This window comes from Canis lupus, chromosome 11, assembly GCF_011100685.1.
Source record: "Canis lupus familiaris isolate Mischka breed German Shepherd chromosome 11, alternate assembly UU_Cfam_GSD_1.0, whole genome shotgun sequence".
Lineage (NCBI taxonomy): Eukaryota > Metazoa > Chordata > Mammalia > Carnivora > Canidae > Canis > Canis lupus.
In genome coordinates this window covers 13,662,994-13,690,116 of record NC_049232.1, presented here as the reverse complement: position 1 = coordinate 13,690,116, position 27,123 = coordinate 13,662,994, and the positions used below count along the sequence as shown (strand labels likewise).

General features: G+C 40.4%; 1 long non-coding RNA gene across 7 annotated transcripts in view; it reads right to left on the bottom strand.

The window, feature by feature from the left end:
• Positions 1–240: 240 nt before the first annotated feature.
• Positions 241–27,123, bottom strand: part of LOC102153457 — a 74,915-nt gene continuing 48,032 nt past the window's right edge. For 2 of the 7 annotated variants that reach the window (XR_005366605.1, XR_005366602.1), the window contains 6 exons: positions 25,731–25,800; positions 25,322–25,622; positions 23,611–23,790; positions 5,088–5,147; positions 4,765–4,893; positions 241–3,022 (listed from right to left, as the gene is read on the bottom strand). This is a non-coding gene — a long non-coding RNA (uncharacterized LOC102153457). Of the gene's footprint in view, positions 3,023–4,764; positions 4,894–5,087; positions 5,148–15,241; positions 15,960–18,686; positions 18,850–21,841; positions 21,988–23,610; positions 23,791–25,321; positions 25,623–25,730; positions 25,801–27,123 lie in introns of those variants that run through there. The other 5 variants (XR_005366604.1, XR_005366603.1, XR_005366606.1 and 2 more) reach the window with 5 other exon arrangements.

Below are 27,123 nucleotides of genomic sequence, written 5' to 3'. Positions count from 1 at the left end.
ACACTATAAATATTCTTGGATAACTGGCAAAAAGTGAGACCCTCCTGAGCAGAATGAGATGCATGCCTACCACATTTTTAGGTAATCTGGGTTTCTGTCTCCTATGTAAACATTATAAATAGCTGGAAAGGACATTATGAAGATATATATGTAATAAAAACTATATATATATATATATATATACACATATATATATATATACATAAAATACATATATTACTTCAGTAAATAAGGCTTCCTGATACGTGGACATAGTTTAGAGCTAATCAAATTGTGAAAAACAGCCCTAGCTCTGAATCTTGAATATCTGGTTGTAGATCTGGTTAGGGTTCCCTATACATTTTAAGAAAGTCTTGTATAATATTGTGCCTTGGTATTTGTCAAAAGTTTTGTTTGTATGTCGTTAGGAAAATCAGGCTTTCACCCTTTTTAGATACTATGTTTAATTATGAAATCCAGAGTTGATAATACAGTATGAACAAATTAAGCTCAGTGATATTAGATAATAATGCATCATTTATATATTAATGAATGTACTCAAGGGGAACCTGGATCAGTTAACTGTTTGACTCTTGATTTTGTCTCAGGTCATGATCTCAGGGTTCTGGGGTCAAGCCCTGCATTGGGCCCCCTGCCAAGTGGGGAGTCTGCTTGTCTCACTCTCCTGCTGCCCCTACCCGCACACCATCTCTCTCTCTATCTCTCTCTCTCTCTCTCTCTCTCTCTCTCTTTCAAATAAATAAAAAATCTTTATAAACAAACAAACTCAAGAAAATTTTATCATTTGGTCAGTCTGGCTGACTTCCTACCAGAAATCTAAAAAGGCAAGAGTAGAAGATTGTTCCATGCAGAAAGAAAGGCATGATTCAATCCAAACCTCATTCTATCAGCATTCAGATGGCTCAGCAGAATATGAGAATTTCCTCTGTTTAGAGTAAAATAAGCCAGCAGAGAGTGAATTCTATCTTCCCAGGCCTTCCATGTGTGTGCTAGGTGCTCTGGAGCATATTAGTTTTTCAGAAACTCTAGAAACTCAGGTGGTTATTGAAGGACCTTAACTTACTGAAAATGTTCCTAAAATTGCTAAATCTCTGATGTATGGGGAATTAGTCTGCATTTCAGTGTTTTATTCTATGCCATTTGAGTATAGTAGCTTCTATCATTTGCCTGTGGCGCTAGGAAACCTGTTTCATGATTTCCTTCTATCAGCGTTTTTGGGTTTGGATCAGTAAATGTGCCAGTTGTCTTTATCTGCTGCAGGAAGCAATTTTGGTGGACAAAACAAACTATTCTTTTAAGAGACTAGTTTCTATCCTAGGAGGTGACCTTGGACCCTGGGGAAAAAATAAATATGAAAGACCCTAGATTTAGCTACAAGTTGCATTATCTAAAAACAGAGTTACTCCTGCAGGGTGGTTGAGAATCCAGGCCTTGATAGTCAAGTACAGTCTGTAAAATCAGACTTTACATATAGAACCCTTTGAATTTCATCCTTTGGTATTTCTTTAAGGTTCTTAGCCACACACAATGTGTGGTCAACGTGTAGAGTTTTGGAAATGGGTACCAACATGAGCACATACATCACCTAACTATTTGGGGAACATTTAGCTCAGTGACCAAGTTATATGTAAAATATTGTGTTGGATATAAGTCAGGGGACGTGGGGAACTTCAGAGAGGTGAAATACAGGCAAGTAATGTTAAAGTAGCTTTCCTCTCCAAAAATGACTGTTGGTGTTTGACTATGTGATCTCAAGGTGTCGGCTATATCTGAACTTCTAAACTTTGAATGCATAGGGTAGTATGCTTTCTGAAAATACAGAATTCAAGTCAAACCATTTCATATATATTTTATCTCTGCAAGATATAAATCAGTATTTTCTTTACATTTCCTCCCTAGAAATGTACTATGCATGCCAACACACTCTGCCATTAAGAAATGTAATTATTTGCTCTATTATTTTTTCCTCTAGAAACTCATTTTCTTTTTCCAGTTAACAATGCAGAATTGCTGTGGGAGAGGCCCTAGCTCTGGGGTAGATCTGTTGCATAATTTGAATAAAACGGATGTTGTAGACAGACAGGTGGATGTGTGCTCGTCTGACTTCCCTCCAGGGGTTGGGGGTTCCTTGTGAGCCCTTTCGCTGGACACATTTCATTTTCCTGAGTTTATTCAGGAGTCAATGTTGGCTTATATGGATTCCCTACTAAGGTGGAGCTGTATCCTTTGGGTTTACTCTGTATGAGTTACAGTATTTCAGGCTTTGCTTTTTGCTGTGAACAAGATTGCAGGGGCAGTCTCCAAGGACCCTGAAGTCCTGGAAGGATTTGATAGGGGTTTCAAGTTAAACTTGCATGTTAACATACAAATCAGAGGGGCTTTTTGCTGTATGATGAACATGAAGATGATTCTTTCCAGACAGATCATTGTCTATTAAACTGTGAAAATGATTTGGGTCTGCAAGCCCAGAGTCAAAGGGGAATCAGAGCAGTCTCCATAATCATCACTAACATTCCCCCACTTCCAGTTATATATCTGTGCTACATACACACACACACACACACACACACACACACACACACACACACAACTTGATATGCAGCCTCGTGCTTGACATAATCTCAAAAGCCAAGAGGGATTCAGAGAGCCAACCTGTCTAACATCATAGCACAGTGAGTTGTTGAGCTGGGATTCAAGTCCAGGTCTCGCTGATTGAAAAGTCCAGATTTTTCCATTACTCCACGCTCTCTCTCTCAGGACATCATGAAAAGGGAATTGTGAAGTCATCTAAGAAATCGTTTACCCCAAATCCTCACTTCACTTCGAAGTAATGGAAAATGGAAGCTTTGCCCAAGTGTCGCAGAGAGCAAAGTCTAAACTCAGAAATGCTAAGCCTCCGTGTAGTATCCTTTCACTTAGTGTGAGACGCATGCAGAATTTCCAGAGAAATCGACTTTTTCTTGCACAATAATTATTTTCCAAGTTGCTCTGTCATCCGCAGTTGCTTTAACACATCGCAGTTCTGTTCCAACATTAACAGGAAATACAACCACATGCAATTAAAATTATTATCACTCTTGGTGTATGCTGTTAGAAACCCACCCACTGTTATGCACGCACCATTGATGATTTTGCCCTTGGGATGATGGGGAGAACATTCACATTGGAGACTCTTGAGAGAGTCATAGGGAGGCCTCAAGCAAAATCCTCTTGGTGTTGGTGAGGGAGAGAGGCTGGGGGAAGCTCCCTGTGGGCTTCCCTCAAGGGAGGAGTTACTGCTTTGGTTTACCCTTTGATTTTCTGCACCTGTCTCGTGCCCTTGTCACCACATCACCTGTCTTACCTTTAAACTAACTTTGCTTGTTTTTATCTCTGCACAGCCACATCTAAGCCAAACAAAACACAAGTGCACACGTACATAAAGGGGGGAAAACACTGAATAAAAAAAGATAAAGATAAACCATAGGGAAATACAAACACAGTTGATGGCCTGGCTCGAAATCTCAGTGCCATATGATTGCTGATCCTGTTTCCTTGTAGTGGAGAATTTACCCACAGAAAAGCCTCATATTAGAGATGTTCCTTGGACTTGCTTCTAGCTTTCTGGCCTCTCTTTTCAGTAGCCCAGAAACAGCTAGCAGCCTTACTAATAGGATCTCAGGCTTTCATATTCATTCATTCTTTCACTCATTCACTCAATCATTTATTTCTACCAGCTATGGTTAAGACATGTTCCTTTCACATTAAAAAAAATAAATCCTCTAGTAAGGGGCACCTGGGTGGCTCAGTGGTTGGGCATCTGTCTTCTTCTCAGGTCATGATCCCAGGGTCCTGGAATTGAGTCCCATGCCAGGCTCCCCGTAGTAGCCTGCTTCTCCCTCTGCCTGTGTCCCTCTCTCTGTGTGTGTCTCTCACAAATAAATTTAAAAAAAAATCCTCTAGTGTTCTAAAGCAATCTAAAAACACTGTTTTAAGAAGGATGCCTAAGCCTCACCAACCCCTCATGGTTCTACTGCTCCATCTGTGGGTATCACACACGCTGAATCTTATCATGTCCTTTATTAGGTCCTGTCTTTCAGAGGACATTTCATCTTTTTTATATTGGCTTCTTTCTTAAAAAAAAAAAGGAATCCTCACACCTTTATATTACCTAAAGGAGAAGGTCTTCATAAACTTTATTAATAAATGGTATTTATTACCACAGATAATGGGCTACATGCTCCATTCATTTATGACTGAGTCCTTATTGCATTGACAGACTATCTCTTGCTCAGGAGGACTCTTAAAAAGAAAGATTAACCCCCATCCCTACCCCCACCCCTGCACCACCTTGCTGGTTGAGTAATTATTTTAAAAAAATAAAAATCCACACCTCTGCAAGCGGGCACACACTCGCCTCAAGTCCCCATGACACTCGTCCCGAAAGGGCTCCTAAGCCCCTGTCTGCCCTGGATCCTGCCAACTCCAGCCCTCGCCTCCACATTTCCCTTTCTCCTGCCTGTCATTTTCTCCAGACTCTTATTATCTACAATATGAAATGCTGTGCGCTGATAGATATTGGCAGAACCTGGTTAAAATTCATTTCACATAGCTTGCTCTTACTTCAAAGGAACAAAGGTTTTCTTTTCTTTTTTTGCTTTCTTTCTTTCCTTTTTTTTTTTTAATCCTAAGAACAGAAAACCAAGTTATCTTTGTGGTGTTAAGCATGAAACTGGGTCTTTGTTTGAAAAGCAACATCTGATGTTTCCTCTCTTTTCAACTCACACAACTGGGCCCTTCTGTATTACGCATCCTCAGTCCCCCGGCTTTGGGATTTTTGTCATGTCAGGAGCTGCTGACAGCTGGCAGACTGCTGTGTGAAGAGGGATACTTCTCCTCGCCAAATTCCTGAGCCTACGAGGCAAAGAAAAGGCCTCTGTCTAAAACAAGGGGAGTATGTTTGCCTCGATTCTCTACTGCTTTCATGCAGCTGGTATTTGTCGCAGGGGAGGGTGGCTCTGTGCATCTTAGAGCGGAGCATGATCTGGTCCCTACCTCAGACCCCTCCCAGCCCTCTGCTCCACCGGGCTGCCCTGGAAATCACTAACCTCTTGCGCTTCCCACGTCCCGACAAATTTCCAGTCAATTCTACCTCCCAGGAGTTCAGCCTATAAATAATAATCGAAAATGTGATCTTTGATTAAAACATAAAAGCCCCAACATTTAGCAGCTGAAACATTTAAGCCATGTGTTTTGTACTGATTGATAGGCGTGGGTTGGACAGAGAAACCGGAATGAAGATGATAAAACAAGTCATTGTTTTGGGCAGGATGCTGGGCAGAGTTTTCTGCCTTTTGTTAGCGCGGCGTGCTGCATTAATGTGGGTCAGTAGTTGGGACACCACTAATGTCTAGCACATCAGAAGTGTTGACTCGCTTATCACCATCTGTCATTTAAAGAGATCTTATATGAACTCCGCTGCTGTCAACCTCATAAAAGACTTAATTTTTATACTTAGATTCTGGATAGACCACAGAAGGAGACATTCCCAAAGCATTTTTGATTGAACCCTTTTTTTTTATTTTTTATTTTTTTTTGCCTTCCTACAGGAAAAAAGATGGCATTCCGCCCAGATACACTGGTGTTTTGAACATAATGTCCAAGCCACTCTGTAATAGAGCCAGGGCTGGACATTCTTCAAGACAGCACGATTCAGTGTTGATCACTTTCTTTACATTTTGATTCTATGCAAAGCCGCCTGTGAAATCCTTGAAGCCAAATAAACAAAATAAATAACAGGCTGCACTTAACGTGCTTACAGAATTATAGGGTTTTGAGAGATGGCATGGTATCCTGCTAGAAGCCATAAAAATACCCCAGCTGTTTCATAGTGTGGAAGAAATATATTGGTTTTACATTTTATAATTTCAAACTCTGTTGTCAACAGGCAACTTATGTTACTTTATATTCCACTCATCACAACCCACCGTAATTCCTCATGGCAGAGCAAAGTAAAATATATTCCTCTGTGCTGACACTACTTATTGTTTTTTGTCTCCTATAAATGATTTGTGGCCCTGCTTTGAATTTGGGTAAGGAAGTGCATTTCCAGAAGCTTTTATAAGAAACAGCACATTCTGTAGCATAGGACAGTCAGTCTCTAAGGAAACAGGAAAAGGCTATTTGGCTCTTTCTCACGGGGCATTTATGTTTTCTCCCCTTTCTTTCTGGCAGGGTCTGTTAGGCCTCTCTTGTCAGAGAAATTCATCAAGCCGCTGTTGAATCTATTAATCCCTTGGTTTAGAGCCCATCGGCCCACGTCTTCCCCAGGTAATCATTGTAAGCCCTCTACAGCAGCCTCGAAAGGTCCAGGTCAGAAAATCTCTTCCATTTTCATTTCATTGTTGATTCAGAGGCTATCAAGTGATAATCGTCAAGGGCTCAAGAAGAGGAGGTGACACCATTGTCCGGGCACCTCACAATGATGAGGAGCTCTGTCCGTTGGTTTTGAACACCTTACCCACACATTGGCTTACCCCCAAGTCATAAGAGAGGCCACAAGTTTTTCTTGAGAGGAGATTTGTACTTGCCACATCAAGATACAGTATCTTCACGGAATTTTTTCTTTTTGGAGTCATAACCTGTTTTGATAGGGTGGTCCACCCGGGTCTTCTAGGTTTGTGCTAAAGGTGGGACTCGAGAATGGTGTTGTGAGCTGTGCCTCCTGGGGGGGAGGCAGAGGCTCTGTCCGCCTCAGAGGGCTACTCTGACAGTGCCCAGGGATCTTCTGTGATGAGGACAACCCTGCTTTCTCGAAATGATTTGAAGTTGAGCCAGCTCAGCGTAGGCCTACTTTATTGTAATTTCAGGCACTCCTGTTTCTCTAACAAAATAAAACCTTATGGCAAAGAGATAATAACACCAACAACCGCCCACATTAGTAATAAAAGCATGAATTACCATTAAAGTTTCCATCGGAAAAACATTTTTAAATGTCCTTAAAACACTTCCATGGATGGAATTACGGTTAAGACGGTTGAAATAATTGAGAATTGTGAAGAGTAACATGGATGTTTTAAGCTTTTTTGCAGATTAGTTAAATCTCCATCAGTCCTAATGACGTGGGTACTATTGTATGCCCATAGTTTGCAGGTAAAGAGGTAAGACCCAGAGAGGTCAAGTAACTTGCTGGGGGTTATCCAGCTAGTAGTAGCAGAGTGAGTGAGAATTTAAACCCATGCCCAGGATCCAGTGACCACTCTAACCATCGTGCACGCTCCTCCCAAATGGTTATTGTGACAATTTCAATGTCTCCTTATTTTTTGTCATGTCTTTATTTTTTATAGTAAACTCCTGAGTGTAATACCAAACAAAGTATCTTCCTGAAGTTAAGGGGTGCTTGTCTTTGCAACAGAACAAAAGTGGCCATTCCCTCTCAATGTGTGGGAAGTCACCTGGTATTTATCTACCAGGGGAGGTGAGGCAGCAGAAACGTCAAAGAAACGACAGAGAGACCATGACATTTAGCAAGGGCTCCCATTCATCGTGACTTTATTAAACACTCCGTCAACATTGCTTTTAAAATCTGCCTACAAAGGTTTGGTCTGTATGTGTCTAACTAAGGAAAATGACTCTGATTTTTTTTACCCAGCAGTAGATTCTGGAATGTGGTTTCGAACCCAGATCCATATGCCTGAAGAGGCTTACAGGGCCCTCTGTCCCCGGAGCTCCACATTGCCAGCAGCGAGATGGGACCCCAGATACTCCCCCACCCAATAATCCCAGGTTCACTTTGCAGAAAGGTTGCAGGCTTGAGAATTTGGTTTAAAATGCAATGAAGAAGGGTTGTACTATATATGGCAGCCTTCAATCTCCAGGGTGGGGAGGTATGTAGTCATTTTCTCGAGGGAACATGTTCACATTTATTTCATTAATCTGAAATAAGCAACTCATATTTTCACACAACCTCATTTCCATTCATCCAGCTGCATGGAAGCCGGTTTCTGTGCTTGGCTTCTTCATTGTTCAAGGGAGATTTCATCAACTAATTGAAAAGAACACATCTCTGTCCTCCACAGAGCTAAATACATACAACAATTTCACCACCAATGCCAGACACATTATCAGTGTCCTGATCTTTGGCCTTTGATACTTTCAAGAGATGTCCCAGGGGAAATCTTTCCCTGGAATGTTAATCTGTTGCTTCTCTGACCTTCTACACATGTACCACATTATTATTACAACCCACATGCTTCTCTTTTCATGCTGTCATTTTGACAATAGAACCATCGGGCAATTCATCTTTAGACCAGAGAGCTGTAACAAAGTGCATACCAGTAAGTGAAATCAGATTGGCTAATGGTATTGTTTAAATGCAATAACATTTCTCTCCTGAAATCCACCCAGATTTCAAATGATATGTCATTCCTGAGGGGGATGCTCGGCAACAATTAGCTACTGGTGATTCATCACAGGGTCTCACTGTGGGGATCTCTCTTTCACTTTTTTCTGAACATGCTTAGGAAACATAAATTAGTCCCTGAATTGGAGCGGTGTGGATTTATCAGTCAGGTTTTCTGCCTTTACCTTCTTTCTTCTTTCATCTGGCAGATGTTTATTTCATCTCCAGATTTATTGAAAGCAGTGTGGGGATCTGAGAGCATTTAGCAATACTGAAAAGCCATTTCTTTTAAATTCTCCCCAAATGTCAAATGTCACCTCCTCAGAGAGGCCTTCTTTTGACCACCCCCCATACAATAAACCTCACTCCTATTAGTATCTATCCTCTTTGTCCGGCTGGCTGGCTGGCTTGCTTGCTTTTGCAACACCTAGCATCAGCTGTCATAGGATATACTTATTCATTGGTTGGCTATTGCCCATCGTCAGAATGTGAGTTCGGTGAGCACGAGAGTGTGGCTGTTCCACCCACTGCAGTCTTCATTAGCACTAGGATTGTGCCTGGCTCCTCGTAGGGGCTCCAAAGATTAGTATCTGTCAAGTGATAAAGAATCTTCCACCCTAGAGTAGACAGGAGGATGCTTTGGAGGCATATGAGCTGTGAATCTCACTGATACCCAGTAGGCATTTTTTTTCTGTTCCAATGTGATAATGAAGGCAGAGGAGAGACTACTGCACACAAATTACTGCTTGTTTGTAGCCCAGCCTTATCATCTGAAGCATTTGAAAAATATACTGTGGGAAGGCTCTAGTCTGTTTTGTTTTATGGATTCTTTTGTGGTACTAACCATCGTTTTCAAACACAAAGTAACCAAGGTTTATTTGCAAACATTAGTCATGGTTGACGGCAGGAAATTCTGAAGCTCGTATGAATAGAGCTTTTATCTATATACCTGAGCCAAAGAATCATCACTGAAGAATCTTCTAAGGTTGGTGGAGAATATGTGTGGGTGGGTGGGTGTGCGCACATGCGCACAACTGTACCTTCAAGCCCCTCCCTCATTACTGTCCACAGGACTGTAAATTGACCTGCTCTGCTCTGCTTCTGTCCATTTGCAGACAACCAGTAAAAGCCAACAGGGTGAGCCCTACTTACGTAGACTCATGGTAGATTAGGTATTGTTGCAGGGTGCCTCGGTGGCCTGAAAGGGTTCGTTCTCCTCCCCTAATGAGCAAACTTACAAGGAACAGGTTTTGAAGAAGTGCTAGGGAATGCTTCAGGATGTACTTAGATGAGAAGAGTATAAATGATTCATCTTCCTTGGATCCTCCATAGACTGTGGTTCTTTTCTTTCCCTACTGAGAAAATGACCACTCTTCCTTTGTGGATGTGATAATTGCTACCCTGGCATAGTAACAATTAAGGAGAGTTGCCATGGGAATCTGTGCAATCCTGAGTGGTGGAGGAAGTGGGCCGGTGAAGGAGTCACTCACAGGTGCAATTTTTGCTATCTGATAATAATATTTAAAATAATTTTCCATTTCTCTGTCTACCTGTCTACCTACCCACCTATCTGTTCTTCTCTTCCTCTGTATCTCCCAGAACACTCTCTATACTCTCTTCCAAATATTGGCTTGGATTGCTAGTCAGGATTAGTGTCAGATTCTTATTCTCATGGACTGGAAGCAGTTAGAAACAAAGGAAGGTAAAGAATGTCAGGAGAAGTAGAAAGGAGACCGGGGTGGACGAATTGTATTTAAAAAATATAATCTTCTAAAACCCAGGATAAAAGGCTTGGGGGAGAAAAGATGATGTGAAACCACAGTTAGTGAGAGATCAAGCAGCTTCAAACAGCACTCTTTTGGTTGGTGAGACAGGTGTCCAGGTTGGTAGGGGAAAGGAAGCAAATCACATGACTAGATTGAAATCATCAGTCTCAAGAAAGGAAAGGTGGATGCTGACGATGACAGGAATTCTGGGCCCTTCCGGTACTCCTGGAGGAAAGCTCACACATATTTTGGCTTTCTCACGGTGGACTGCAAGGGTAACACTGGTTTCTCTGAATGCTGAATTAAGTGATGCGGTTGTTGCTTTCAAAGCATGTCAGTGGGAGCAAGAGATGAACACACGGGAGCCCAGAACCTCAGCCACAAAGATTTTTCTTTGTGAGCAGGAGCTTGTTGCGCCCTTTCAAATCCAGCTCAAAATATGTACTTTGCAAGGTTATTGCTTTTCATCTTTATCGTTCGCTCCCTCTAAAGAAATTGGTAAAAGCGTAATGACAAATCCCGGAGCTGCTTAAACCTGCAGAGAAAGCTTCTAATTTCTAATTCATCTCAACGGAGATTGAATTGTTCAGATCGGCATTTCATTTAAGGAAGATAGAAATGAGAGAAGGTTAGTCTGAAATAGCTCTTCCACAGGGATGAACGGAGATTCGTCAAGTTTTAGCTCGCACCATCAACTTTCAGGTGACGTGTCCACTTTTGAATAACACTGGGCAAAACACAGGAGATGAAAACAATTTTGAGAGCAGATAGGGCAGCCTTTAAAATTTGGAGCTTCTGAGATGCCTGGGGGCTCAGTGGGTTGAGCCTCAGACTTGATTTCTGGATGTCGGGGCTGTGAAATTGAGCCCCACATGGGCTCCACGTGGATCTTCCCTCTCCCTCTACCTCTCTCCCTGCTCTCTCGTCCTCTGTCTCTGTCTCTCTCAAATAAATAAGTAAAATCTTTAAATAAAAATTAAAATTAAGAGATAAAATTTGGAGCTTTTGTTTGAGCAGCTGAGGAGGTTGGGAAGATAGAAGTGAGGTCAGAGTGCAATTAAAAAAAAACCTGAAAATGCTCTGAAATATTAATTTATTTAGTACATATTAGTTGAGCATCTATGGCACATCAAGGATAGTTCTAGATTCCAGTCACAGCTATGGTGATCAGCCACTTGGTGGTCATCCAGGCAACTGTTTACCATATATGGGCAGTTCAGGCACCTGTCCAAGCCAAGTTGGATCTCTTTACATGGACCCTAGATCTCACCACCCCCACCCTCCACCATGCTCTTAAGGGACTCTATCAGTTTCCTATGGCTGCTGTAACTCATTACTACAACCCACATATTTTTCTTACAGTTGTGCAGGTCAGAGGTCTGCAATGGACCTTATGGGACTTGAACTGAAGGGCCCACAAAGCTCTGTCCCTCCTGGAGACTGCAGAAGGCGGGCTGCTCACATTCCTTAGCTTCTGGCTGCATCAGTCTCATCTCTGCTTCTGTCGTCCCATCTGCTCTGACTCTGAACCTTCTACCCCCTTCTTCTAGGGACCCTTGTGATTATATGGCATTCACCCCATGATCTAAGATAACCTTCCCACTTAGGTTCCTTAACTTAATCCTATCTGTAAAATCTCATTTGCCACACAAGATGACATATTCACAGGTCACAAGGATCGGAGCATGAACAATCTTGAGGGGCTACTATTCTGACTCCTCCGGAGACTAAACATTGTTACTTATTTTTCTATTTATGATCCGATATTCAGGCTCATCCATCTCTTGCTTGCAGTGCCCCTTTTGACACTCTCATAACAGCCTTCAACTCTCCACACAATTATTTCCTCATAGAAACTGCTCTTTGTAAGGTCACCTAGATTCCTCCCACTGCAATATTAACCCGATGCATTTTAGGGCTTCTCTTTCTTCATTGTAAGAGTAACACATTGATGACCATTCCTACCCTCTTTTTAATAACAACAAGGCTGCTCTCATTATTTATTATTTACTAAGCTCCAGGCACTAAACTGAACACTTTATAAATGTTAATTCCCTTGATCTTTTCCATGGTCCCATGAGTTCAGCATTATTTTCCACACTATCAGTGATAATACAGAGACTTAGCACCGCAGGTCCCACCTAGAACTTTCGAGCTTCCATGTCCTAACTCCCACTTCTCTGCCAAATGATAAATCTAGACAACTGAGTGGCTCCTGGGTGTCTTCATGGGTTGTCCCAATTCTCTTCTCAACCTTAACCCACAGAGATACCACCAATCAACTGTGACCAGAAATGTGGCAGTCACCTCAGATTTCTCCTTCTCTTCTACATCCAAGAAGCATCCAAGCCCTGTTGATTCCATGTCCTAAATGTCCTTGAACCCAGCTCCTCATCTCCACTTTGATGGCTACCACCTTAGTTTTGGTTTATCTTGACTCCTGTCTTCTTGTGTCTCTTACTGAGCTAGCTTCTAAGTAACTTTGTACCCTGATGGTTCCCCATGCATTCTCTTCCAGTTTTTGCAAATTTTTTCTGCACCTGGTCTCCATAATAATCTTAGGAAAATAGAATTCTCATGCTGTCATTTCCATACTTAAAAGTCTGTAATTGTTCTCATATGTTGTCAAGTCTTGCCTTCTCCTATCTTGGTACCTCTTCTCCACTTGTTTTTTCTCCTCCACACGTCTCACCACCTCTTTCCCCTCCCTCAGTAAACACTGGACTAAATTAATCAACTTAGAAATCAAACAAATGAACATTTGGATAACTTTTTTCACACTCGGTAAAAAATAAAAAAAAAAACAATTGCAAGATGAATTTTTTTCATAATTGGAAATTTTGATATAACAATCCTAGGAAAGGTCTGGCAAGCATACAAGCACTTAAATGGTTGAAGGGAGTGTGACTTGGTTTTCTTTTCCTGAAAATAATTATGTTAATATATAATAAGAGCCTTAAAGATGTACAATTGACCTTGTGTTTCCATTTCTGTGGATTTATGCTAAGAAAATAATCAGGCAGTATGTATGCAATTAAAGACTGTATTCTTGAATATAAATCTTCATGTTCAAGAATATTTCAGCATTATTCATTAGGAGAAATAGAGAGACATGTCCAATAATAACCTAATGATTTAAAAATTAAGATCTGTAATAGGCTGGAAATATACCCATTAGAAATCATGTTTTCTAAAATATACCATAAGAAAATATTCACAAGTATTTTAGAATATACCATAAGAAAATATTCATAAATATTCACAAATATTCACAAATATTTTTAAATAGAAAAAGCAGAATTTTCTAGGAAACAAGGCAAATACACCAAATAGGTCAATGTGTTAACATAGTTGTTTGTAGATTTGTGATGGCTTAAAGTACATTTTTTATACTTTAAATTTTCTTTACAGGAGATAGAGATAGGGGATAGATGAATAGAATATGGAGGGGTTTTAGAGCAGCAAAAATACTATCTGTATGAAACTCTAATGGTGGTTGCTTATCCTTATGCATTTATCCAAACCCAAAGGATGTACAGTGAAAGTGAACCCTAATGTAGACTCCAGACTTTGAGGTGATTGTAATGTGTCACTGTAGGTTCATCATTCATCATGGATATTCAGCTGTGATGGGGAAGAGGGGTGTTCTATGTGTAGAAGGCTATGCATGTGTACAGATGGGGGGTCTGTTGGAAATCTCCATACCTTCCTCTCATTTTTGCTGTGAACCTAAAGCTACTCTTATAAAGATGAGTCTTTTCAAGAATTTTTTCTTTATACTTGACAGCATTTGAGTATGACCTCTGGATACAAATGGTCTAGATTCAGATTCCTATCCTAATTTCACTTCTTACTATGGTGACCATGAGCAAGTCACGTAACTTCCCTACAACTCCATTTTCCCATCTGTGAATTGGGAAACATAGAAAGATGGATAATAGCAATAATAAAAGATGTTGAATGTTGATGTAATATAATCATAAAGATCATAGTGTAGTGTCTAACACAGCCTGAGCACTCATTGGACTTCTAGCATTGCCACTCATGGGTTGTGAGACCACAAAAAAAGTTATGTAGCTGCTGTGAATCTTGGCAAGTCCTTCTGGAGTGAATGCAAAATGCACAGTGCAAAGCACAGTCCTCTCACTTGGTCAATAAATGGTAAGATATGAATAACAGTGCAGGGGCTTAGAGCTTGGATTTTGACATCAAAAGTTGACACAGTGGGGGTCAAATCCTAGCTTTACTTCTTACTGTGAAAAAGGCAAATCAAGAAAGAAAAAAGAAAAAAAGAGAAAGAATGAATGAATGCAGGGTGTTTTGGCCTCAGTTTCTTGTCCTGAATGGGTGCAGGATCTCTTTTAGAAGGTGACCGTGAGGATAAAATGTATATTATATAAATGTATAGGGTTCTTAACCTGGTCCCTGAGTAAGTCAGTCCTTAAAAACTATGGTTAGCTTTCAAATGACTGAATGAAACCAAGTTAACTTGATGTAAAATTTTCATGATATTTCTCAGTGGATTATAAATGACAGAAAGGATTCATAATTGATGATGAATTGGAGGTTAGCCAAACAACAAAAAATGTCCTAGAATAAAAGCAAGGAAATCAATCTATAAGCCTATAGAAGTTACTAGTAAAGTGTTGGGAGGAGGGGCAGGTACAGTCAAAAGCATGATTCACTAGAACTAAAGGAGCAGATTATTTAATAAAAAAACATACCTAGTAAGTGGCCATTCAAGGTCAACACTGCTTTTAAATACTTTCCATTTATGGATTGCCTCCTACAATAAAGATGCTGCAAAGCTCATCAAATGGATCTTGTTGTCTCAAGGTTGACATAAGACTTGGGCTTCCTCTGGAGAGATTAATAAATTGACACTTCTTATATCATATTTCCTTTAAATAGTTGTGCCTCCTTGTTTTAGGGAAGGTAGGAGAAACTGATTTTTTTCCATTAACAAAAACTGTATATAAAAAACAATCACTCAACTGATTTCACTGGCTTCACAGAAAAGTGACCAAAAGAAAAACAAGTCCAAAAAAAAAAAAAAAAAAAAAAAAGAAGAAGAAGAAGAAGAAAGAAAAAAGAACCCAAAATATATTTCCCCATTTTCTATAGTTCTCTCAATTTTTTTTCTTGCAATTTTCTAGATGAGACAATATCTTGGGAGGCAAATTAAGGGATTTGACATTTAGATAATTAGACTAAATCACTTATTTTTGGTAAGCAAAACAACATGCATTATTGATTTTTGAACTCAGCTGACAGCAAGCTCATGTGAGATTCACAAAAGTACTCAACCCAGACGGGTTGACACCAGTGAGGAGTTAAACCAATTTACATTTAGCCAATTTATTCCAGTGATATTTCAGTTCCCCTTCTCGATCTACATCCTCAGTGGATACCCAGCGTGCCTTCCCATTAATTTGGCTTTGAATTCTACTCCAAAATCTGTGGGTTGTTGAAACAGGATGAAAAAACATTCCAGGGATGTGACTCTTCTAGGGGAAGTAATTCTGAAGATAACACTTCACAGGAAATTCCTGCCATTGGATGATCAAACTGTGCTGTGGGTTAATTGGCAGGAAGGCATTGGAGAGGCAGTGACTTTTATGGTATGCACAGTAATTAGGCTAGATCGGTTACCCCTCCACTGAGCACTGAGATGGAATCCACTGAATCCATGATGTTTTCTTTCTTTCTCCCAAAGCTGAGTAGCTGAGTGGAAAATCTTCCCAAAATGGAGAAAGGACATTCTTCATTCTTCTGATCATGCACACTTAGATCGGCAGTGTTTCCTTGGACCACTTTGTGTTGCAGAGGTAGTTGGGGATAAGAATGAGAGGGGGTTTTTTGTTGTTTTTTGTTAAGATTTATTTATTATATATAGAAAGAGAATGTGAGTGAGCAGAGGGAGGGGCAGAAGGAGAGAGAGAATCTTCTTCATGCAGACTGCCCACTGAGCATGGAGTCCTATGCAGGGCTCGACCTGGAGATTATGAACTGAGCTGAAATTAGGAGTTGGATGCTTAACTGACTGAGCCACCCAGGTGCCCCAAGAATGAAATGTTTGGCATGAATTTCAGTGATGAAAGATTATCAAGATGGAATATGCTAAACTTGGAAGAAAAATACATCACTAGATAGATTTTCCCCATACACTCTTCCAAATATTTAATAAAAATTAGAACTTATTCTCCAAGGCTTCAGTGCCTATTCCTCTTCATGAATGTGCACCCCTCATGGTTTCAGTTACCAGTTTATGCATAGGGAGAAAAATCAGGTTCGGAAGATTTCATGCTAATCTGTCGCAAACAGTAGAATACCTTCTTGAAATTGGGAAAGAAAGTGAAAGGAAGTGACAACACTATAAAACATGTTTCCTAGTTCCCTGAACACTTGAACCTCAGTGTGCTCTGAGCTAAGGTTAGTCCTCCACAGTATGTTGTTGCTCAGGAAGATTCATCATTCAGAAGGAAAAAAAAAAAAAAAAAGATGCTACCACTAGTTACACAAAAGAGGGAATGGGCACTGGCAAGCCAACTCAATTAAACACATCTTAACACCAGTGGATCCCAGCCATGTTGATTTTCCACAGTCCAGTCAGATTCAGTTTTAAAATATACATTTCTAGGGGATCCCTGGGTGGCTCAGGAATTTAGCGCCTGCCTTCGGCCCAGGGCGTGATCCTGGAGTCCCGGGATTGAGTCCCACATCGGGCTCCCTGCATGGAGCCTGTTTCTCCCTCTGTCTGTGTCTCTGCCTCTGTCTCTCTCTCTCTCTCTCTCTTTCTCTCTCTTTCTCTCTATCTCTCTGTCTCATGAATAAATAAATAAAATCTTTAAAAAATAATAATAAAATAATAAAAAAATATACATTTCTAGAACACCTTTCTGCCTTTCAAAACAGTATGTGAGCTAATATCATCTCGATTTACTTTTAATTGGTAGCCAGCCCTCTCACCCTGTGACCTGGATTGGGGAAACAGTTGACAGAGGGAGTATCAGGACCTGCAATTAACATTTCAGTGTCTTGATAACACTGGCATCGGGAGCCTCGAGCAGTATCTGTTCTTTCTTTGTGAACTAAGTCTAGATTTTTTTGAGTGATTTTTCTTTCATTCTTTACTTTTTCATACGTTCAGGACTGGGGCAAGGTACTGTGAATATGAAACATACAGGATCTCTTTTCTAGCAAGCTTCTTCCAGGGATAAGAGGAGAAAAATTGTGTCCCCAGAGACTACATTCTAGGAGATAATTCCTTTCCAGACAGAAAAGATGAATAAGATAGAGCCTTTGGGTCATCTCCTATGGTTTTCTGATTTTTCCTCCAGTCTGAACAACTAAGGCTCTCTTGCCAGTAAGCAGAATTTTCTCTTTTCTTTCTTTGCTAAATGATGCTGCTGTAGAATGCGGTTTCTTAGTATCTTGCATAGCACTTTGCACGCTGTTCCATCCCACACAGTGCTGCCATTTTGTTGACATCCTGGTACCCATGTCTCTCTCACACCACCACCACTACCCCTCCTTGGTTCTGCCTCTGCTCTGGGAAGAGATTTGGGGTCCAACCAGAGTGTCTCATTGCTCAGTCCTGGGTCAGATCCCCTGAGCTGATGCTCAGGGCTCTGTAGTTCACACTTTATAAGAAGAGTCCTCTTTCCACTGGACCGAGTAGACCCCAAACCCTCCCCAAAGACCTTGGGTAAGAGAGTTAGTTTAAAGGTATCTGTTTGAACATGATTTCTGTGACTCTAGGTCTCTTAACAAAATAGAGTGGGGCATGGTTCACTCATTCTAAATAACTCATAATGACTCATCTCTTTGTTTCTCAACTCCATATTTTAATTCCTGAAGGAGGGGAAGGATTTTCATTTTAGCATCATAAAATTATTACGGGAAAATTATAGTCCTTGAAACCAAACATTTCTGTGGTAAATTATATTTTTAAAGTAGCCACAGAATAGCTCTCCTTGCACATGGTCTTCTAAAACCATAGAGAGGTGGAGCCTAACTACCCTCTCCTTCAAATGCATTAGGTTGTGACTTACTTATGACCAATAGAATGGATGAAAGTAAAGCAATGATTTCTGAGGTTGGGTCATAGAAGACAGTGGCACTTCTGCCTTGTTTTCCTGAATACTAATTCTTGAAAGTTTCATGCAACATGGAAGCAATCTGACAACCCTGAGGTTTCATTCTGTTAGGGAATCCAACAGCCTGTGCAGAAAAACCCCATGGGGAAGGCCCTGAGCCTACTCAAGGAGAGGGGGATGCCAGACCTCAGCTCCTAGTTCCAGTTGGAATTTGGCTATAACCACAAGAACAGCTACCATGGCAGAACTGCCCAATGTAACCCTTTGAGAGTTTCTGATCCACAGAAATCATAAGAAGATTATTGCTATCATTTTAAGACACCAAGTTATAGAATGATTCATTATGTGGCGGTAGCTTAGTAGAATAAGGCCACTAGTCAGATCAGACTGTGATAAAAAAAAAAAAAACCCAGCACAGTTTGGATGGCTTAAATGGCACAAATTTATTTTCTCAAAGTTTTGGAGGCTGAAAGTCCAAGATCAAGTTTCTGGCCAATTTGATGCCAGGTGAGGGCTCTCTTCCTGGCTTGTGGATGGCCACATTCTCACTCTGTCCTCACCATGGCCTTTTCTCAGTATGTGTGCATGGTGGGAGAGGGGGAGACTAGGAGGCAGACAAGGGAGGGGGAGAAAGAGAGAGAAAGAAAAACGCTTATGAGTTCATTAATTAACCTTAATTACTTCCTTAGAGATAGCTTTTCCAAATACAGCCACCCTGGGAGCTGGAGCTTCAACATATGAATTTGCAGGGGAAACCCACATTCAGCTCATAACAATGTCTAAGTTCAGATTACACTTCTACCACTGTAAAATACACTCAAACTGAGCAATTGGACACTGGTAGAAGAGAACATGCTAAGTAGTCTTTTGCCACTTCTCAGCTCAGCCAGAAAAAAAGAGTTTTTTTTCCCTTTCCTAAGCAGGGAGAAAAAGGACAGTCTGCTCTTCTGAGGTGGGAGAACTCGCGGTTTCAAAGCACAGGGGGAAAAAAAGAAAACTATATAGGACAAAGAGTTCTTTTCTCTTTTCAAAGTATGAGAACATGTGTGTGTGTGTGTGTGTGTGTGTGTGTGTGTTGGTAGGGTATGTGTGCATAGGAGGTGTGTGTGTGTGGTGTATGTGATTGAAAAGGAAACTCACAAATACGTGCAATACATGTTTTTGAGACATAGGTGTAATTATGTTCTACCCCTTTCCTCTGAAAAAAATCGGTTCACACATTTAGTGTCTGATGGACAGAATTGGGAGGTCAGAGAGTTTTGTGTCTGAGATAAGAATTAACCAATATCTTTTTACAGAACAATTAAATGCTGGACCTGTTAAACCATAACACGTCATAACACATTGTATTTTTTTCTTTGGTTACTAATCCATATCATTAAAAAGACAAAACAGGGTGAGGGAGATATGAGGAAACTTTGGGGGTGATGGATATGTTTATTATAAACATATTAGCTTAATAATAAATATTATTTGATGATGATATCACAGGTATAGGCATATGTCCAAATTAATTGTGTATGTTAAGTGTGCAGGGTTTGTTTGTTTGTTTTTTGTTTTTTTTTTTTTTTTTGGTATAGCAGTTAAACATCAATAAGGCTGCTAAGGAAGAAGCAGACCAGTATTTCAAAAATAGCTTTCTTATTTCATGTACACATTGAATCCTTTCTCTCTCGCTCTTTTTTTAAGATTTTATTTATTTACTCATGAGAGACACAGAGAGAGAGAAGCAGGCTCCATGCAGGGAGCCCGACGTGGGATCCGACCCCGGGTCTCCAGGATCAGGCCCTGGACCGAAGGCGGCGCTAAACCGCTGAGCCACCTGGGCTGCCCTGCATCCTTTCTCATCAGGATGATTTTTTTTGTTTCTCATTTTTTCTTTAATTCTGTGGAGTGAAAGCATCTTACAAAGTGATACAGAGGACTGCCTAATCGTGGTGTATACAGATGTAGCTACTCACTGAAGTGACTATAATTTATGCATACCAGAAAACTTCACAAACTTAAATAATCCAGTGAAGGAAAGTAGCTGATAATCAGTGTGGTTGCTCACTTAGTAAGTCAAGGTCAGGAGATCTCTTTAACATCTGAATATCCAAGTTCCCATCTGTCAGATGGAAAAATGTTATCTACTCCCTTCATTCCTTCCAGGAAGAGTTTAATAAGTTGCACAAAGAACTTTTTGACCAATAGACTATGCAAGTAAAATGTTTTAGGGTTACTCAATGACCAACCAATAGATGGTTGAGACCTTCATGTGGTGTTCAGGGGAAATTACTCCAGTGAACTGGCATTATCCATGTTTAAGCATTCTTTCTGGTACCCACGGTCAAATGGAGGATGAAGAAGAAAAACTTTAAAATGAAGCAGTAGTTAGGAGAATGAAAAGATGAGACAAAGAATAGAAAATATTTTTTTAAAAAACATTTAATAAAAGACTGTTATGCAAAATATACAAAAAACTCTTACTGCTGAATAGTAAGAAAGTTCAGAGTCCCATTTAAAAGTGAGCAGAAGTTGACTTCGTTAAGCATCTGTCTTGGACTCAGGTTGTGATTCTAGGGTCCTGGGATAGAGCACTGCATCAGACTCCCTGCTCCATGGGGAGTCTACTTCTTCCTCTCTCCCTCTCCTGCCCCACCCCCTGCTTATGTTCTATGTCTCTCAAATAAATAAATAAAATCTTAAAAAAATAATAAATGTAAGCAGAAGATCTGAGCAGACGCCTCACCAACAGTAATACATAAATGGGAAAGAGTAAATGAAAAGATGCTCATTATGCTGTTACTTGGGAATTAGAAATTAAAACAATAATGAGATACCATGATGTATCTATTAAAATGGTTAAAATTCAAAACATTAGAAATATTGACACCACCAAAGGCTGGTGACAATGTACAGCAACAGAAACTCATATTTATATTGGTGGGAGTGCAACATAGGATGGCTACTCTGGAAGATAATTTGACAGTTTCTTACAAAGGTAAACATACCATTTAATCCATCAGTCATTTCCTTGGTATTTCCACAAAAAGTTGAAAACTTAACCTCCACACAAAAACCTATACTAAAATGTTTATAGAAGCTTTATTCAAAATTGCCAAAACTTGGACACAACAAGATGTGCTTTGTTAGGTCAATAGGTTACACATCAATGCAATAGAATATTATTTAGCTCTATAAGGAAGTAAGCTATCAAGGTATGAAAAGACAGGGAGGAAATGTAAATGCATATTGCTCAGTAAAGTAAGTGAATATGAAAGGGTCACAAACTGTGTGCTGCCAACTGTATGACATTCTGGAAAGGATATAACTATGGAGACAATAAAATGACCAGTGGTTGCCAGGGGTTGCTGGGAAAGAGGGGTGAATGGACATAGCACAGAGTATTTTTATGGCAATGAAGCAGTTCTGTATGATACTACAATGGTGGATATATGTCATTATATATTTGTCAAAAGCCACAGAATGCACAATCTCAAGAGTGGACTGTAGTATAAACTATGGACTTTGAGTGATAATGATGTGATAGTCGGACAGGCTGTGCATGGAAGGAGAGAGAGAGTAAATGAAAAACCTTTGTACTTTCTACTCACTTTTTCTGTGAACTTATAACTGCTTTTATAATAGTCTCTTTATTAAAATGAAGATGAAGCAACACTGACATGATTCCTAATTGCCTTGTTCATTCCTATGGCTGACTTCATGGAAACAGGATGTATGACTATCATTATCAGCCTCACTTGAAAACAAAAGAAGGAAGCATCATTTCATGATCATGAGGTGTTCTCATTTCCTCTCCCCAAAAAGTGCATTCTAAATTTAAATGTTTCCAACTAGTTTAAAAGGCTCACATCACCCTTTCTCTAAACTAGATATTCAAAACACTTTCCCTGATTAAGCCCTTGAATATAGAGCTGCTGCTATATTACACAGAAGTAATCACGGTGGAGGAGTGCCTGGGTAGTACAGTTGATGAAGCATCAGACTCTTGGTTTTGTGATCTCAGGGTTGTGAGATTGAGCCACACGTCAGGCTCTGTGCTCAGTGCAGAGTCTGCTTGGAGTTTCTCTCCCCCTCAGCACCTCCCGCCTCATAAATAATTAATTAATTAATTAATTAATTAATTTTAAAAAAGAATAGTGGTAGAGTGAGGCAAGGAAGAATGAAGGTCGACCCATGAATTAATAGGTTTGCCAGCAGATTGCCACTTTGATCCAAACTGTTCACTTTAGAATAAACTGAGACTCACAGAGTCTTCAGTCATGATGGCACAGTTTGCTTCAACATATTATTCAGCCATGAAATGAAATGAAATCTTGCCATTTGCAACAACACGAATGGATCTAGAGGGTATGATGCTAAGTGAAATAAGTCAGTCAGAGGAAGACAAATACCATATGATTTCAATCATGTGGAAGTTAAGGAACAAAACAAATGAACAATTTAAAAGAGAGAAACAGCCAGACTCTCGGGATGCCTGGGTGGCTCAGCTGATAGAGCGGTGACTCTAGATCTCAGCTCAGGTCATGATCTCAGGGTTGTGGCATTGAGGCCCATGTCAGGCTCTACCCTGGGTGTGGAGCCTACTTAAGATTCTCTCTCTGCCCCTCTCCACCTGCTCACATGCACACTCACTCTCTCTTGTTCTCTCTTGCTCTCTCTTTCTCTCTCTCTCAAAAACAAAACCAAAAAGACCCCAGACTCTTAAATATAGAAAACAAATTCATGGTTGCCAGAGAGGATAGGGGGATAGGAGAGAAATCAGTGAAGAGGATTAAGAGGAGTACACTTACCATGATGAGCACTGAGTAGTGTGTAGAATCGTTGAATCACTATATTGTACACTTAAAATTAATGTAACACTGTATGTTAACTATACTTGAATAAAAAATAATAAAATTCTTAAAAGCTGAAGCCTATTTTATGAAAGGATGTTCCAGCGAGAACTCTTTGTCCTCCAACACATTTGTTTATTTGGGGTAGAGGTAGGAAGGAGGGAATGCTCAGAGAAAATGAGCTTTTAAATATGGAAGATCATATATAAGAGCATATCAAAAGACATCCATATGTATATCAATATGCAGTTGGAAATATTTATATGACTGTGTGTATCTCTGTGACTTCATTGTCTCCATGCCATTCCCTTTTTAAAATTTAAAGCATTTGAGGAAAATTACTTTAAAAAGGGAAAAGTCTACTTACTATAGAGATTCATGTTATGTGTTGATATCTGTCATCTATCTGTTTAGTGGGAGTGTTTACATGCAGAATTAAGTCCTAGAAGAGAGTCATAAATTCTTCGATTGCATTCTCATTTTATAGGGAGGTTTGAGGGCAGAAATGTGTTCAGTCCCATACTTACCGAGTTCTTTGTTCTGATATACACACACGTATCCATCCATCCATTTGGGATGGGCCATGTGATACCGGCTTTGGGCTTTGCTGAGCTCTTCAGGGCATCCCCATATGACCTTTGTGTAGTTGTGGGAATTCTTGAAAATTTCAAAAGGAATGGCTCCTTAGGCTACAACCTCCATTAGTTCTGAGAGAGAATACAAAGTGGGTTATCCTCAGATCTGAACTCTACCTCTCCTGGTTTGGTAACCAATCTTGAATATGAATTAAATACCAGATAGTGTGACGAGTACATTACTGAACAGAAACTGAAACCTCACAAGAAGCCTCAAGACTGAGCCTTGGCTTGACGTAGGCTTTCCCTCTCAGGTCACCCCAGAAGGTCCTCTGGGCTAGGACCAAGATCTGATCCATTGGTAGGACTAGCTGTTGTCGGTCCAGCTTCCCTACCCCGCTTCTACCTTCTTCAACAGTATGTGCCAAAATGAACTGACCATTTTGCTGCAGAATTCAGGAAAACCCCGGGAGGTGCATGATCAAGAGATGTTGAACTGGCTCAATTTCACTCACTAGCCAGTAACCTCTGAAGCACAAAGCAAATGGCTAGTAACAGTCCGTCTCAAAATTTGATACCACACTGCTTCTTGCAGTGGCCGCTGTGAGCATTTTTGTTCTGTGGTCCTGTCACTGGCTTTCACATGAATGGGAAAATAATGAGGAAGAAAAATAATCTAATGTCGGGTGGCAAGTCTCAGAACAAGGCCATGGAGAATAAGAAATGGCACACCCCCGCCTCAGAGGGCTTGTCTGTAGGGGGGCAGGCTAGCATGTTCTCTTTTAAGGGCAAAGATAAGGGGCCAGCTGTTGAGAAGAGAGAAAAAAAAAACAGAGAATTGAAGAAAAGGTTTCAAATTTAAAAAGACCAATTGAAAGAAGGTCTGATAGGCTATTGGAGAAATCCATGAACTGCAGAGTAAGGAAGATAGGTCCACAGCTTTCTTGCTCTGTTTCCAGTTTTTCTTTTTTTTTCATCAGCAAGAAATCATTTCTTCTCCCGAAACACTTCTGCACTAAAATCAAGTTTTCATTCTCATTGGCCATGGGGATACCAACATCTTTGATCTTCAACTTACTGAAGCAGCTGCCTACTGTTCTACTTCAAAGCACGTTTTTATGACTTAAGGGCATTTTAATAAAGAGTTCTTCCAAACCCAGTTGCGTATCATCTGGAATAGTAAGGAGCCCTGTAGCTCATCAGGTGATACAATACTGGAATCATAAGGAAACTTCTGCGAGAAAAAAAAAAAAAAAAAAAAAAAAAAACCCTAAATGTTAGAATGGCTTTTGAAACATTTATACTGGCTTTGTAAAGGGACATGCTCCTATAGTGGGTCCCTTCTGCTTATCCACACGTCTGCTGTTTAGAAATCATAGTTACACCCTCAAAATAGGATGGCGTGGGTTTGAAAGGCTTCTATTCTAAAGAATGTGTGAAAATACAACTCAGAAAAATCTCCTTTATGTATATCTAACATGCAAAATGTCTGTAGTGTGGTGAGAAGCTGTTTAGGTCAAAAAAGAATCTCTTCTGTTATGGAATCGTTTGCAAACAAACAAGTCATCAAACCTGTCCATTTGAAAGGAGATAATTTTGCCATAAGGATAGAAATTGCCCATTACTTCTTGACCTGGGCGGAGAAATGAAGACATTTCCTTACCTGTGAAAGACAGAAGCTCTCTCACTGTGTTCATCTTAACCATCGGCTTATGAAGGAAGCAAAAGTTCTATGGAGTCTTGAAAGAAGCAAAGAGAGAAAGTTTTCTGGCTAGGGAAGCTCACAGTAGCCGGATGATTCAAGTCTCACTTGTGAAGCATTTAAGCCAAGTTGGGAAATCTGGCAAGAGGCACACAATTCCGCACACGTAGGTGGAAAAGTTGTAGCTTTTCAGAAGATTGAGGGTTCATTATTTGGCATGTTGGGCCAAATATTCAAGACAAATGAAGTGGTTGTTGGTGCCCTGGGGTGAAACAGACCATGCACATGACAAGCACAAGTGAGAAATCTGGGCCATGAAGTTCCCCTTTCAGTTAGTTTCACTAAATGTTACAATTTTTGTCAAACTCACTTTTGCTCCTTTGCTCTGTGTGCCCTCCCACACGCATCTTACGCACCACCTCTCCTTTCTTCCTGCCAAGCTGTCAGAAAGCACACAGAAGACGTCATGGTAGCTCAACCCAAAATGTCGTCTCTTCAGAGCAAGGACATTGTCTCATGTGACCACAACATCGCGGTCATGGATAAGCTCCGCATGGATCAAGTAATTGTACAGGTTAAACAGACCAGATCTAAAATTCTCGAATTGTTCTAGAAATATTTCTTTTGCTGATTTCCCCCTACAACTCAGGATCTAATCAAGGATAACTCACGGCATTCCCCTGTCACATCTCTTGGGGCTCTCTTAATCTCCAATAGTTGACTTGCTGCTTTTTTCTTTCATGCCATTGCGATTTTTTTAAGAATCTGGGCCAGTTGTTTGTCATAGGCTGTGTGTCTCAGCCTGAATTTGTGGATTTCTTTCCTGTTTTAATTAATATTACATATTTTGGGCAAAAAATTACATGAGTGAGTTAATATTCTTATTGCTTTATACCTGGAGGCTCATTTATCCCATTATTGGTGAAGCTACATTTGAGCCCTTAATTAAGCTAGAACTCTATCTTATAAAGGTACTTTTCATTCCTTTATAAGAATCAAGAATAATCTGGGGTATAAAACTTGGAGACCATGAAAATTTCTGCCCTACTAAGATAGACAGGATAATATCACCTCTATCCCCACATCCTGTAGATGTCCACAGCCTGTAGATGTCCATGGAACTTGTGAATTTGTTAGGTTAAAGGATAGGTAAAGGGAATGAAGGTAGCAGTTGGAATTAAGGTTGTTAACCAGCTGACCAGAATATAGGGAAGTTAGCCTGGGTTATCTAGGTGGGTCCAATAGAATCAGGGGATCCCTGGGTGGCGCAATGGTTTGGCGCCTGCCTTTGGCCCAGGGCGTGATCCTGGAGACCGGGATCGAATCCCACGTCGGGCTCCCGGTGCATGGAGCCTGCTTCTCCCTCTGCCTGTGTCTCTGCCTCTCTCTCTCTCTCTCTCTCTCTATCATAAATAAATAAAAATTAAAAAAAAAAAAGATTGTTAACCAGCTGACCTGAATATAGGAAAGTTAGCCTGGGTTATCTAGGTGGGTCCAATATAATCACAAGTGACTTGGAAAGTAGAGGATAGCTAACAGAGTCAGAGGGACATGTGTTGAAGGTAGAATGATCAGGGTTGTAAAATGTGCTTGCTTTGAAGGTGGAGAAAAAGGGCCACAAGCCCAACAATGCAGGCATCTTCTAGAAGCTGGACAGGGTGAGGAACCACATTCATGCCTATGGCTTCCAGAAAGGAACCCAAACCTGCTGATACTATGATGTTGGCACAGCAAGTCCACTTTGAGGCTTCTAACCCCCACAT